General features: G+C 43.1%; 1 protein-coding gene across 5 annotated transcripts in view; it reads right to left on the reverse strand.

The window, feature by feature from the left end:
* KCNQ5 (potassium voltage-gated channel subfamily Q member 5) overlaps window positions 1-13,856 on the reverse strand; it is a 583,703-nt gene that overhangs the window by 569,326 nt on the left and 521 nt on the right. The window lies entirely within an intron of this gene.

Below are 13,856 nucleotides of genomic sequence, written 5' to 3' on the forward strand. Positions count from 1 at the left end.
TAGTTTTATTGTGAATAGGTCTCTCAAATGTATCATCACGTGCTTTGGAAATTTATATTAAGGCTGCACTGTGGAAAGGGACTTTGGATTAAGAACAAACCAAAAAAAAAAAAATTCAGGTAATTGCCTTTAACATTTTTTGGAGGAAAAAAAGAATGTTCTCTCATTAATGACAATTGTGAACTATGGTATTTACCCCTGAATTAGAGGACTGTTCTGTTTTCTCCGGCAAAATGTGATAGCTTCTTGACTGTTCTAGGAGGTTGTCTAGGCTACCTCTTTTGGTGCCATCTATAAACTTATTTTTTATTATCACTTCCTGCCCTGAAGCCTGGAATAAAACTTCATACCCATGAGCTCTGGAAAACAACACTCCATGGCATGACCCGACTAGTTTGGGAACAGTCACTTGTAAAGTAACTCATCACGTCCAACACTGGGAGCAAAAGTTCTGGATTCATGTAAGGGAATCTTCCCCGCTAAAGATAACTTCCGCTTTCAGTGGAATGACTACAATCCCTTCCACTGGGCGAAGGAAGGAAGGGGTCACTGAAGTGTGGCCCCACCAAACTGGTGACCTGGATGACTGTGCAGAAGTCAACACTATTGGCACAAATGTGATTTTCATCCTTTTTCCTCTCATTGTGTGCCTGAGAAGGCCTGCAGACCATCTCAGGTGGCGCTAGTGGTAAAGAACCTGCCTGCCAACACAGGAGACATATGAGACACAGGTTTGATCCCTGGGTCGGGAAGATCCCCTGCAGGAGGGCATGGCAATCCACTCCAGTATTCTTGCCTGGAGAATCCCATGGACAGAGGAGCCTGGTGGGCTACTGTCCATAGGGTCACACAGAGCCAGACACAAGCGACTTAGCACAAGTTGGTTCCTTTGTGCTGACTCTCAGCCACCTCTCTGGGTTTATTCTTTGGCGGATCTGAACCGAAAGGATTTATCTGCTTTTCTTCTATGGGAAAAACTTGGATGCCAATTTGAATTTTCAAGCTCAGAAATAATTTTGCCCCTAAACACAGTGATTGTCCTTTCTGCCAGGTGTCAAGGACCATGTCAACCACAGGAGTAGAGTAGATGCCCCTTGGGTTCAAGATCTTATTTTGAAGGTGATAAATGTGTTCCCCTAAAGTCATTTGTATTGACATCCAACTTCCTTTTCCATTTGATGGAGCAGAATAGAACTACAAGATCTAATCATCTGACATGGTACCTTTAAAATTAGTATAATGTCACTGTGTAATTCTGTCAGCTCACTGTAACTCTAGCTCAGAAATACATCTAAAATAATCAAGTGTACCTTAGAGACAGCCCTGAACACACATACTTGGGCACTTGCATGCTGAGTAAATGAATGAAAGAATGAATTAATCGTAGGCCTCATGGAAGGCAGGGCATAATATCTTCCCTCCATGTACTAAAATAAAGAAAGCTAACAAGAGTAGAAATTTAGAATACGTACTGAAGATAAATGGGCCTTTTTATTTGACTTAAAAAATAACAACAACAACAATTTTTGGTTTGCATTATTTTCTGTAAGTCATTTTGAGGAGAAAAAGTAACATCCCCAAAGTATTACGAAGCAGCATTGGTTTCTTTTCTATTTTTAAACGTACTTGGGAGCAAATTGAACATACTCAGAATGTTTTATTAACCAGAACATTCAGTTTAACTAGTTTAATTATTGCTCTTTGGAAATTACTATGATCAGTGGGAACTCCTGGGTCTGGCCTCTGTGTGGGATGCACTGACAGAATGCCCACCTGCACAGCCTCTGGACACCCAGCTTCAAAGATTCCCAAGGGGTCAGGAGAGGCGGCTGACAGCAGTTCTCTACGGTGACTGGACTTTACCCTGAAAACCCCTTTAACGGGAGCAGTAGCTAAATGCTACTGGAAAGGGGCCAACCTTTGCTTTTATCCTGTCAACTCAGAGAGGTGGTTTTGCAGCTCAGGAAACTCATATCCTTCTGCAGTAAAGATTCCTTGACAGAATAAGCTGCGTCTTATTTCCTCTCAGTCTCTGTAGTTCCTGTGTAGTTCAGGTCCTTACACAAAGCATGAGGTCACATTACTGAACAAACATCCATCCACTAATGCTCTAATACAAATGGGAAAGCTGAGAAAGGTATCCAATGACTGAAAATCATGGGAGAAGAATCCAAATTCTCAATCCCACGCAGTCCCGGATTCACTCAGTTTAGAGAAGAGGGAACCCTAAACTTGGCATCCATTCCATAAAGACTGTAGGAGTAGCTTTCACAAAGCCTGTGCTTCGGAAAAATTCCCAGCCAGGAGAAAGTACAGGTGGTTTTCTATGTCCTATGCAATCCTCTGACAACTTGCATCTTGAGTGCACACTTTAATCTCCAATTAAAGAGGAAAACTGCAGCTCTCTGTTGCCAAATTATAGATCTATTTCTTGGCTCACTGAGAAAGGAAACTGCTAACGACTGTAAACAGTCTGTGTGATAATTTTTTTTTTTTATGGAAGTATAGTGGACATCCAAATTATGTTAATTTCAGGTGTATGGTGTAGCGATTTGACAATCAAGTACATTATGAAATGACCACTAAGTCTAGTCACAGACCATCACCAGATAAAATTATTATAATGTTATAGACATCGTATTCTTATATATATATAACATATATATACGTTATAGACATATATTCTTCATGCTGTACATTACATCCCATGACTTATTTATTCTATAACTGAAAGTCTGTACCTCTCATCCACTTCATCTATTGCACCCAACTCCCCGCTCCCTGCGCTTCCGACAACCACCAGTTTGCTCTGTCTATATAAACCTATTTCCATTTTGTTTGTTCATTTGTTTTGTTTTTTAGACTCCACATTTAAGTGAGATCATGTGGTATTTGTCTTTCTCTGACTCATTTTACTCAGCATAATGCCCTTAACGTCCAACCCTGTTACTGCAAATGGCAAGATTTCATTCTTTTTTTATGGCTGAGCAATATTCCATTATATATATATATATATATATATATATACACACACACACATAAATATATCACATCTTCTTTATCCATTCATTTCATTCTTTTTTTATGGCTGAGCAATATTCCATTATATATATATATATATGTATATCTCACATCTTCTTTATCCATTCATCTATTAATGTACATGTGATGACTATTTTAAGTTAATCGCTATTTAACTCTGATACATATTAACTCTAAACATATTTAGACTTTTTAAGGTGCCTTTTTCTACAATAGTTCCATCAGAAATAAAAAATAATTTCTAGCTTATCAGTTATATACAGTAGTGAACTTCCAAAATGGAAAGCATAATTTTTTAAAAAATGATTCACTGTATCTCAGATTACTCCCAGATTTCAGAAATAACAGGTAGATATTAGAAAGCCTTAGAGCAATTTTAAGGCTTCACTGTCTGATGTCTTCAGAAACCTGAGCCTAACTAAAACCCAGGAAGAAGAGAGCTCTCTAAGCCTCACATCTTTCTAGAGGCGTCAGTTAATTGCTGCAGGGCCGTAAGTACATGAGGCAGCCCGGCCAGCTCACGCAGGACACTTCTGCAGCCTGTAAGCAATTATAAGGCCAGCGCATCTCCTTATTAAGAGCAGACAGCTTTAAAAGGAAGAGAAATCAAATTATACAATGTGGTAAAAAGAAATGAGGAAAAACCTCATTCCAGAAATATGGATGCCAAGAGAGGAGGGGAAAAAAAAAAAAAAACTAGGAGCAGTTTAACTTGGAGAAAGATGACGGGACAAATGAAGGAAAGAAAAGAAGAAACATCAGGGGTTTCCCCTCTGTGTATGAAGGAGGGGAGACGGTAGCCTGGAGTCTCAGTGGAAGACATTCATATTAGTGTGAAGAAAACACAAGTATTCTATTAGGTCAAAGAAAGAACATTCTGTAAAACCAGTTTGTAGCCAATAGTTCTACCTTCAGCCATTATGAAATGTAAACAAGCAATTGCTGCTATTTTACGTGAATTTTAGTTATTCTGCAATGAGAGTGTAAGTTTGAAATATGATGTTTATAGGAAATGCTATTAAGAAGTTATTATAACAATCTGGGTTCTTAATATAAGTGGCTTTACAATTAAAACTAGTAGAACTTAAGGAAATTTCTCTTTGAAAAATAAAGAGTTATAACATTCAAACAGTCCTCCTGGTAGCAATAAACTAGGTAAATTTTGATTAAAAACAAAGGATAAAAATCTGGGCTGGATGCCATAGGAGATACAAAAAAAAAAAAAGGTACTTTGGTTTCTTTAGACACAAATTATTTGTGAAGCATTAAACAATCCAATTAGGAAGCAATGCAAGAATGTAATTAAGGAGTAAAATACATGGTCCAAATAATAAAAGCTATGGGAGGTAAATAAAAGGAAGGAAATAAGCCAGAGCTATCAAGAAAAACTTTATGGAAAAATTAAAACTTGGGCTGGTTAGAATTTGAAGACAGAGAAACAAATGTTACTAATATGAAAATAATTATTTTGCATATGATATATTGCTAAGAGCTATACCAAATCCTGGAGAAGGCAATGGCACCCTACTCCAGTACTCTTGCCTGGAAAACCGCATGGACGGAGGAGCCTGGTAGGCTGCAGTCCATGGGGTTGCTAAGACTCGGACATGACTGAGTGACTTCACTTTCACTTTTCACTTTCATGCATTGGAGAAGGAAACGGTGACCCACTCCAGTATTCTTGCCTGGAGAATCCCAGGGACGGGGGAGCCTGGTGGGCTGCCCTCTATGGGGTTGCACAGAGTTGGACACAACTGAAGCGACTTAGCGGCAGCAGAATACCAGACCCCAAAGCCGTTTCCATATTACACCATCTATGTAAAATGAGGGGCCCTGGGCCCATAACACCGCCCATGATCAGGATCCAGCAGGTAAGAACGCAGGCTCTCAGTCAGCCTGCCTGGTTCTGAGCCCTTCCTGCAGTAACTGTGGTCAGGTCACCATCTCTCCCTGTGACAGCATCCTGGTCTGTTCCCCAGTGAACTTCCTTGAGGTCAAGGTCTGCATCACGCCCCTTTTTGACCAGCATCAAGCACATTCAGTGGTACACACAATGACTGTCGGCTGTTCATCACAATTCACTGTTTAAACAAAAAAGAGAAATTATGACATGATAGTCCATGATGTTGTAGCTGAAGCTCCAATATTTTGGCCACCAGATTCAAAGAGCCGACTCACTGGAAAAGACCCTGATGCTGGGAAAGATTGAAGGCAGGAGGAGAAATGGGCAACAGAGGATGAGGTGGATGGATGGCATCACTGACTCAATGGACATGAGTTTGAGCAAACTCTGGGAGATGGTGAAGGACAGGAAAGCCTGGCGTGCTGCAGTCCATGGGGTCACAGTCAGATACGACTGAGCAACAGCATGATTATAAAAGATCATCCTGCCACAGACCGAAGAAGGAAGAGAGTTTCTCAAATTACCACCAGGCACTATAAATGGAAGCAACGGACATGATGACTAAGTGTGTAAAAAGTGTTTTCTTTATCTGCAGTTAATACCTTTCAAAGTATGATGTAAACTCCGGATGATCTTTTTATTTCGACTGCATCTTATTCAAATGCATTATTTACTTATAGAGGAGCAGAAATAAGGTAAATGTAAATATTTGCACTAACAAGTTCTCTGCTAGGATAGAGTGTATATGGAATACATGTGTGCAGATAGAGATAAAAATTTAAAATGGAAAAAGTGCAAAACATTTTTCAGTTTATAAACAGATGACTTCAGTAGCATTTAGGAAACTGATCACAAAGGATCAAAAGGACCACCTAAAACTCTGAGAGCTATCAAGCAATTTTAAAAATTATGAAAAATGCAGTTGCGTGGCCAATCTGTCTTCTACGTTGAAACCAAATAACACTTCAAATAATATCTATGAAATGGCTGAAGGAAAAGAAAATTACAACGAAAACATCTACCCATCGGTGAACAAAACTGGAAGCTGTGGCCACCCAGCAATTGCGCTTCACGCAGTTTCACAGGGATCGGCTGGGTGAAAACTCGCTCTGATGAGCGCTCATCTGCCAAAATAGCCATTTGCAATTAAAAATTAAAACCACTGGCACCTGTTCTTCGCAAGCAATTATTAAAAGGCGGCTGGCTACCTTCCTTGCTTGTAGTGGTTTCTGCATCGAGACTTCATGCCAGTTTGAAATATTCTTCTCTTACGTTTCATTTCTCTCAGACCATAAAGTTCCCAAGACTAAGATTTTAACACTTTCAACATTTCTATTTGTAATAGGATCCTCAAATACTACAGCACTGTTTCAATTTCCGAAAACAGATTGATTTGAGCATTTTATGTTTTATTATACACTTGTACTTTATTATACATATATATTTTATTAAAATGTTACTAGATTAGCAGGGCATAAAGCAGTGTAACTTGTACAAGGCCTCACTGTATTTAAGAGAAATCAGTGGGTTTTTTTTTTTTAAGAATTCAGGAGCAAAAATAAAATGTAAACATCAATTTCCGCAGACAGAGGCTTAACTCCGAACAGAATACATATGTAAATAATAAAGTCACTCATCAGGTCTGTTTGAGTCCTGACACAGGGCGTGGCCGAGAGAGTCAAATTCCATCTTCCTCCAGGAAGCCATCCGTGTATCTGAGAGGGGTGCGGGGTGTCACTAAGGGCTTCAGTCTGCAAGCATGAAGCATCTTCTATGTGGCAGACACAGGTCTACGCGCGGGTGACACAGCAGAGAAGCGGACAGAGAGAGACTCCGCCCTTAAGAAACTCGGCAGAGACAATAAACAGACCCTTCCTCCTCCAACCAGGGAGGGGCGTCGTCTGTTTAATTCCTCAGAAAGACCCCCTTGGCGGCTATGTGGCCCACAGACCTCACCAGGAGTTAGGAGTTAATGCGAATAATTAGGAGGTAGCCCTGCAGCTCACAGCTGAGGAAGGGAAATTGTGAAAAGATCACGTGGAAAATCTGAAAACAGTGGTGTGGGAGTTGGGCTAATCTTGATCTCAAAGACACTACATTGCTAAGTATGTGTGCTAAATTGTTTCAGCCATGTCCAACTCTTTGTGATTTTCCTCCTGGACTGTAATCCGCCAGGCTCCTCTGTCCATGGCATTCTCCAGGCAAGAATACTGGAGTGGGTTGCTATGCCTTCTTCCAAGGGATCTTCCCAAACCAGGGATAGAACCCACGTCTCTTAGGTCTCCTGTCTTGGCAGGTGGGTTCATCACGAGCGCCACCTGGGAAACCCGCATTACTGAGTATGGTATATGATAATAAAACCTTGTCCTATTTTAAACTATTAGTTCAATGCTGTGTTAACAACAACAACAGAAAGTATTTGCTGCTTTCAGTATTAAAATCAGAATTCAAATGTAAGAAAAGAGAAAATATCAAGTCGCTCATCACAAATACTCCTTCCCCTTCAGATAAGACTTCAGACCCTCACCACCTCCACTACTGTGGCTGCATCCCAAACACTGCTGAGACTGTCTCACAGATGGGATTTGGAGACCCAGGAAGGTGAAGTCACTCATTCCAAGTCGCAAAGAGAATTAGTGGGAAAGTTGGAAGCAAAGCAAAGACTTCCTACTTCTGGACCCATACCTTTCTCCTCGAAGTGAATCTTCAGTATCCTCAGTTCAGTCGCTCAGTCACTTCTGACTCTTTGCAACTCCATGGACAGCAGCAAGAAAATCACAAACGCCTGGTAATTCCTTCAGCTCTGCTTCCCTCTGCAACTCCTCTATGGAAAGTTTCCAAGGAAAATGATTTACTTACTCATAAAGCAAGCTTTTGAACTGTGGTGTTGGAGAAGACTCTTGAGAATCCCTGGGACTGCAAGGAGATCCAACCAGTCCATCCTAAAGGAAATCAGCCCTGGGTGTTCACTGGAAGGACTGATGTTGAAGCTGAAACTCCAATCCTTTGGCCACCTAATATGAAGAGCTGACTCATTTGAAAAGACCCTGATGCTGGGAAAGATTGAAGGTGGGAGGAGAAGGGGATGACAGAGGATGAGATGGTTGGATGGCCTCACCGACTCGATGGACACGGGTTTGAGTAAACTCCGGGAGTTGGTGATGGACAGGGAGGCCTGGCAGGCTGCAGTCCCTGGGGTTGCAAAAAGTTGGACACAACTGAGCAACTGAACTGAACTGAAAGCAAGTGTTTATGGAGGGTCTACTAGATACAGGGCAGCTTGCTAGGTGCTTAGGACTCAGAGATCTGTAGGAGGTTTTCTGCAGGGGAAGTTCACCCTCTCACGGGAGAGACAGACCAAGTAGCTAATGATGACCACGGGGCAGGGCAAGAACCACAGAAACAACATCCCAAGGCCGTGGAACCTGAGATAAGAAGCACCTACATTATCCCGGCATCGGGGACACGTGCCCAGGAGAGGTGATCTCTGAATTGTGTTTCGAAGAAGCTGTGGGAGTTGGGCAGCCAGAGAGTAAGGAGTAGGGAAGACCCCAAGGAACAGTGTGAGTAAACACTGTCTATCAGAAGACACAAGACAGGCACTCAGCAAGGCTGGGGCTCTGGGGGGTGCGTTAGAGATGAGACATGAAAGGGGCCACGGGCCACGTCAGGAGGGCTCTTATGAGCCAATCCAATGAGTCTGGAGTTAACTTACACTCCTGTCCCCACCCTCCCAGTGCCCAGCCGTCCCCAACCTGCTTAAATCCCGTGTGTGACACCATCTCAGTGAGGCTGCTTCAGCAAAGGCCATCAGCGACCACCTTCATCACTAGCCAATGAAATCCTAGCACATCTCTTCTAGTCATTTCTGCACCAGCAGAAACACCAACCATGGCTCCTTCCTGTACACGTCTTCCTTCCGTTGCTTCGATGAAGAGAAAGTCTCTTGGCTTATCCTCTGGCACTGAGGCCGCTGTTACATTTCCCCAGGTCTTCTGGGAGCTCTTAACCTGCCCTCCACTGCTGGCTGGAGGTGCTCCCACCCTGCCCTCCACCTGTCCTCGTCCCACTCTGCATCCCTGGGCTAACTCACTCCTCCTCTCGATTGCTTTCACCAGCACAAAACTGCTGGCAGCTTCCAAATCTAAATATCTGCTCTAGACATCAAGATTCTGCTCCAGATTTGAAAAAGCAGTCCTTCCTGCAAATATATTTTACTTATCTTTGCTCTCTTCATGACAAAAAATGCCAGGTGCTGGCTGCTGGTCTAGGACTCAATGGAAAGAAACTGGGTGTACTAGATTTACTCTCACGTGTTTATCCCTTGCAATCTCCCCCTGAATGACTTACAAACATCTCAAACTCACTCATCATGTTCCCTGTGCAAGTCTGAACTCATCATGTTCCCTGTCCGTGTTCTCTCATCCTTTGTCCTGTATCTTAGTGAATGGTACTTCTGCTCCCCCAGTCACCCAGCACAGTCATCCTTTTCATTTGGAGTGATGAAAATGCTCCCAGTTCTGCCTAGTTAACTGTTTTCTAATTAAATCCCTCCTTCTTGTCCCCACGGTTCAACAGACATCGTTGAATCATGTTCAACAGACATCCATGAATTTACGGATAAAAGAACAGGAGGATGAGCGGGAAACTTGGCCAGTTGCTGAAAACTTCTCACCAGGCACATTGGTTCTACTTGGTACCTTTCAGTCCCCTGACTGAACCAATGGAAGCCACATCTTTCTGAAATTCCTATCTGATGACATCATTCCTCTGATTATCAGCATTCAGGGACCAGTTGTTCCTACAGGACAAAGACTAGATTCCATGGCTGGCATCAGAAGTCACCCGAGGTCAGGGATGTGTGCTATTGCTCTGCCCTCTTTTCCTGAGGTTGTTCTCATCCTATAAATACTCCCCAGTACCCGGAACTACTGACATGATTCCAATTCCACATCTTTACCTATGCTTTTCCCTCCATCAAGATGGCTCGCTACACTCCCCTCCCACCCTTGATTTCACACCTGAAATTTACTAGTCATTTGCCAAAACTCAACTTGGGCTTCACGTCTTCTCTGGAGCCTGTGCTGAACTTTCCACCCAGGGCTCCACTTCCCCCTCCTTTCCTACGAGACTCTGTACTTGCTCCTAGAACAGCATTTCACTGATGTTTACAGGCTTGCACTCACCCTCCGCTGGAATATTTTCCCTTCTTAAGAATGGAGGCCCCCACCTTATTAATCTGGGAATTAGCACAAAATGGAGATTGAAATATTTGCAGATGGATTGATGAATAGATGGATGAATAGCTGGAGAAGGGTCTTGGAAAGATTACAGGCAAGGAGATAATGTGATAAGATGTGCATTTTAGGAAAAACACTCTGGTGTCAGAGCAAAGAGCTGGAAGGCTTATAACACAAATCAGAGAATATTACAAAGAATCCGATGGAGATGTACAGAGAAACAGACAGGGAGAGTAGCAGTAGCAAAGGAGAGAAGGGAATGGATCCGAAAATAAAAAGATACTTATAAAGCGAACACACAGATTTTACTGATCGTATGGGTGACCAGCAGGAGCAAGCTTGAGAAAAGTGAAGACATCAAGAATGGCTTCTAGGTCCCAGCTTAGAAATAAAATATCTATACATTCTGATCCATAGCATTAAGCCAGGCAAAGATACACCATAAATTTATACATGGAGCCAATCATGCATTTCGCTTCCCTGATAGCTCAGTTGGTAAAGAATCCGCCTGCAATGCAGGAGACCCCAGTTTGATTTCTGGGTCAGGAAGATCTGCTAGAGAAGGGATAGGCGACCCACACCCCAGTATTCTTGGGCTTCCCTTGTGGTTTAGCTGGTAAAGAATTTGCCTGCAATGCAATGCAATAGAGAGACCTGGCTTTGATCCCTGGGTTGGGAAGATCCCCTGGAGAAGGGAAAGGGTACCCATTCCAGTATTCTGGCCTGGAGAATTCCATGAACTACACAGTCCATGGGGTCGCAAAGAGTCAGACACGATTGAGTGACTTCACTTTCTTTCACTTTCTATTAAACTAAAGGGCAGCTGAAAACAGGAAACAAGGAGACATGGCTGCCTGGTAAATCCTAAATCACCATAAAAGAAGAGACTTTCCTTATCTCCAGCGATTCATAAAGACTGGAAGAAAGTATTTATAGCAGGTCATCTCTTGCTCTTGCCAGCCATCTCATCAGTGGGCTGGGGAGATATAGATACACACACACACACACACACACACACACACACACACACACACACACTTGAAACTATGCTTTATACCATTAAAATACCATTACAATCATGGATTTTGCATATTTAACAGAAATGTCTCTTTACCCGAAACATAACTTTAAACACACTTTTCTTGGCTTCTTGGCAATGAAAACACAGATCAACAGAGTAAATCCATCCCTGAAGTATACACCTCATTCATCACAGTACACTTGTTCTTGGCAAGAACCATAATGTGCTACAAAAACTGTTATTAAAGTAAGATTTGGGGATTCCCAGGCTGGCAAGGAATTAGTTACCTACACTGCTTTAGAAATTGTTTTCTTATAATTTCTTTTATTATTAATGAATGGTCTTGTTAGGCTTATAGTTCAAAGTAACTTTCCTTGATTAATCTAATGTATAAAGCCCAGCTATTCTAAAGCTTGTTTAAATCATAAGCAGCGACTGCCAAGGATGGCCTGTCCTCCTAGGCCAGCTGTAGTTGAGCACCACCTCCCAGAAGATGATTCAATCTCTGTGTTCAACTTGAGTCCAGCACCTCCTGCCCTTAGTTTCAGCTCAATCCTTAGTTTCAGAATCTAAAAATAAGTCATTCGAAACTTCACAATAGCATGTGGTATTGCTAAGTACATAACTTGCTTTGTTTCTACCACTAAAGACACTGGCTGACTGATAAAGACTGGTGAGTAGAGAATTATTCAACCTTGAACCTCTTGAACGATCATTTGTCAAAAATTTAAGATTCTGTAAGGCCAGAAAAACCTGTTATATCCTAACATATTGAAAAGAAAATGTTGCATTGCAAGAAGTCCTCATGCATGTTCAAGGGCAACACTTAGCTTAGCAAATACAAAGCCAGAGCACTAACCAAGGTTGTCTCTAACCCTTTCTGAATATGCAGTACATAAGCTACCAAAAATTCAAGGCCACTAAGTAACATCATATTGTAAAATCAGAGTTATGAATATTCTGAGCAAACTCTTGTAAAAAAAAATCATTTTCCATACAGTATATACTCTGTTGCCAAACTGAGCACAGATCATATTGCTAAATCTTTTAGTGGATTCTGACAGGTCAAAATAATTTATCAGGCTCATCAGGTAATAGGATTAATTATATATCAACTCAGAGCGGATGAACATGTAAAGTATCAGTAGTGCTTCTCTAGGTCTAGCATTTACTACAGTAACCACATTTAAGGAAATGTGCATCTTGCAAACATTATACTTTTGATGTAATAATGATATTACACAACTTTCTCCTTGTGTACGTTGTAAGATGGAAAGTTGGCTGGAATATTCTGCCTAATGCTACATGTTCACATTAATCTGGGACTGTAAAATTTTCCAGACACCAGCGCCCCACAGATTGTAGACTCCACCAATTTCCTGACTACTATGTGGTAAAATTCCAGGCTCACCTATTTACAAAACCAGCCCCTTCCTCCATGTTATTTCAAAAGTGTTTCTGGACTTGATGCCAATCCTTCATCCCAGGTGAGAGCTGCGTTTCGATGACATGCCTCATTTCTTAAAAACACCTAATTCATGTCTTCCAACCCCCCCTTTTTTTTTAACTAGGAAACAAGGAACCTATCAGGGAGTGTCTGCAACTTTCTCTACTGGCCTCCTACGACTGAGATCTTAATATTCCATTTTGACAAAAAGAAGCAGAAAGGGGGAACTACAAAGAGAGGAGAAAAAAGAAGCAGAAAAGATGAGGGTGTAACGGCATAAAAACTACCGTAAAATGTCCACATAAACGTAATTCTAACAGGAGACTGAATGAATGGACGTTGTGGGAAAAACAGTAGTAAACTTGAAAGCCACTGAAAGGTTTTAATGCCTCAGGGAAAAATAAACATTTGCTTCCAATCATTTTCTCATTAAGCATTCTCTGCTAGATGGTGAAGCTTACTTAACACGCACACGCTCTGGCCCCAAACCACCAGTGCCAACTTCACCCACTGCCTGATCCCAGTCCCCGCCGGGCTATGTGCCCAGCACCTCTGCCCGTGCCGCTGCGCCCCAGCGCCGGACTCCACGCCGGCCTCGGCCTCGGCGCCTAAGCGAACATCACCTCGCCTGCTCGCCTCCTCCAGACCTCTGCCACCTCTACGACAGGAAGGATTGCTTGCAGACAGATTTTCCGTTAGCTGCGGCTGAGTTAGCTGCGGCTGAGGTGGCTGCGAGGCGTGTTTACGGCGCGCTGGCAACCTCGCTGCGGTCCCTACCGCGCATCGGCCTCCCCAGCTCCGCCCCGGACCAAGACCCCGGCCTGCGCCTCGCCTCTCTGAGCCGCGTCTACCCCGCCATCACCTCCTAACCTCTCCAACACTCTCTCAAGCTCCACGCGGGCGCACGGTCTCATGCGCCTTTCTCAGCTCCCGGGCGCCCCCCTCGGTTGGGACGGACGCATCTCAGGACCTCATCGCTCCCAATTATCCGCGCAGCCCAAGTCCCGCGCCTCCCCGGGTCGGCCCCCGAGCGCCCAGAGCGGCCAGGCAGCTCATTGGTGCCCCACGGGGAAGGCTCCGTCTGCAGGGGCGGGAGGGGTGGGGCTCTGGGAGGTGGCAGGGGCCAGGAGACCCTAAACACGTGCAACGAAATAAAATCTACCACGTGCGCGCGCGCGAGCGTGTAGGCTCGTGTGTATGTGT

The sequence above is a fragment of the Cervus canadensis genome, chromosome 20 (genome assembly GCF_019320065.1).
Source record: "Cervus canadensis isolate Bull #8, Minnesota chromosome 20, ASM1932006v1, whole genome shotgun sequence".
Classification (NCBI taxonomy): Eukaryota; Metazoa; Chordata; class Mammalia; order Artiodactyla; family Cervidae; genus Cervus; species Cervus canadensis.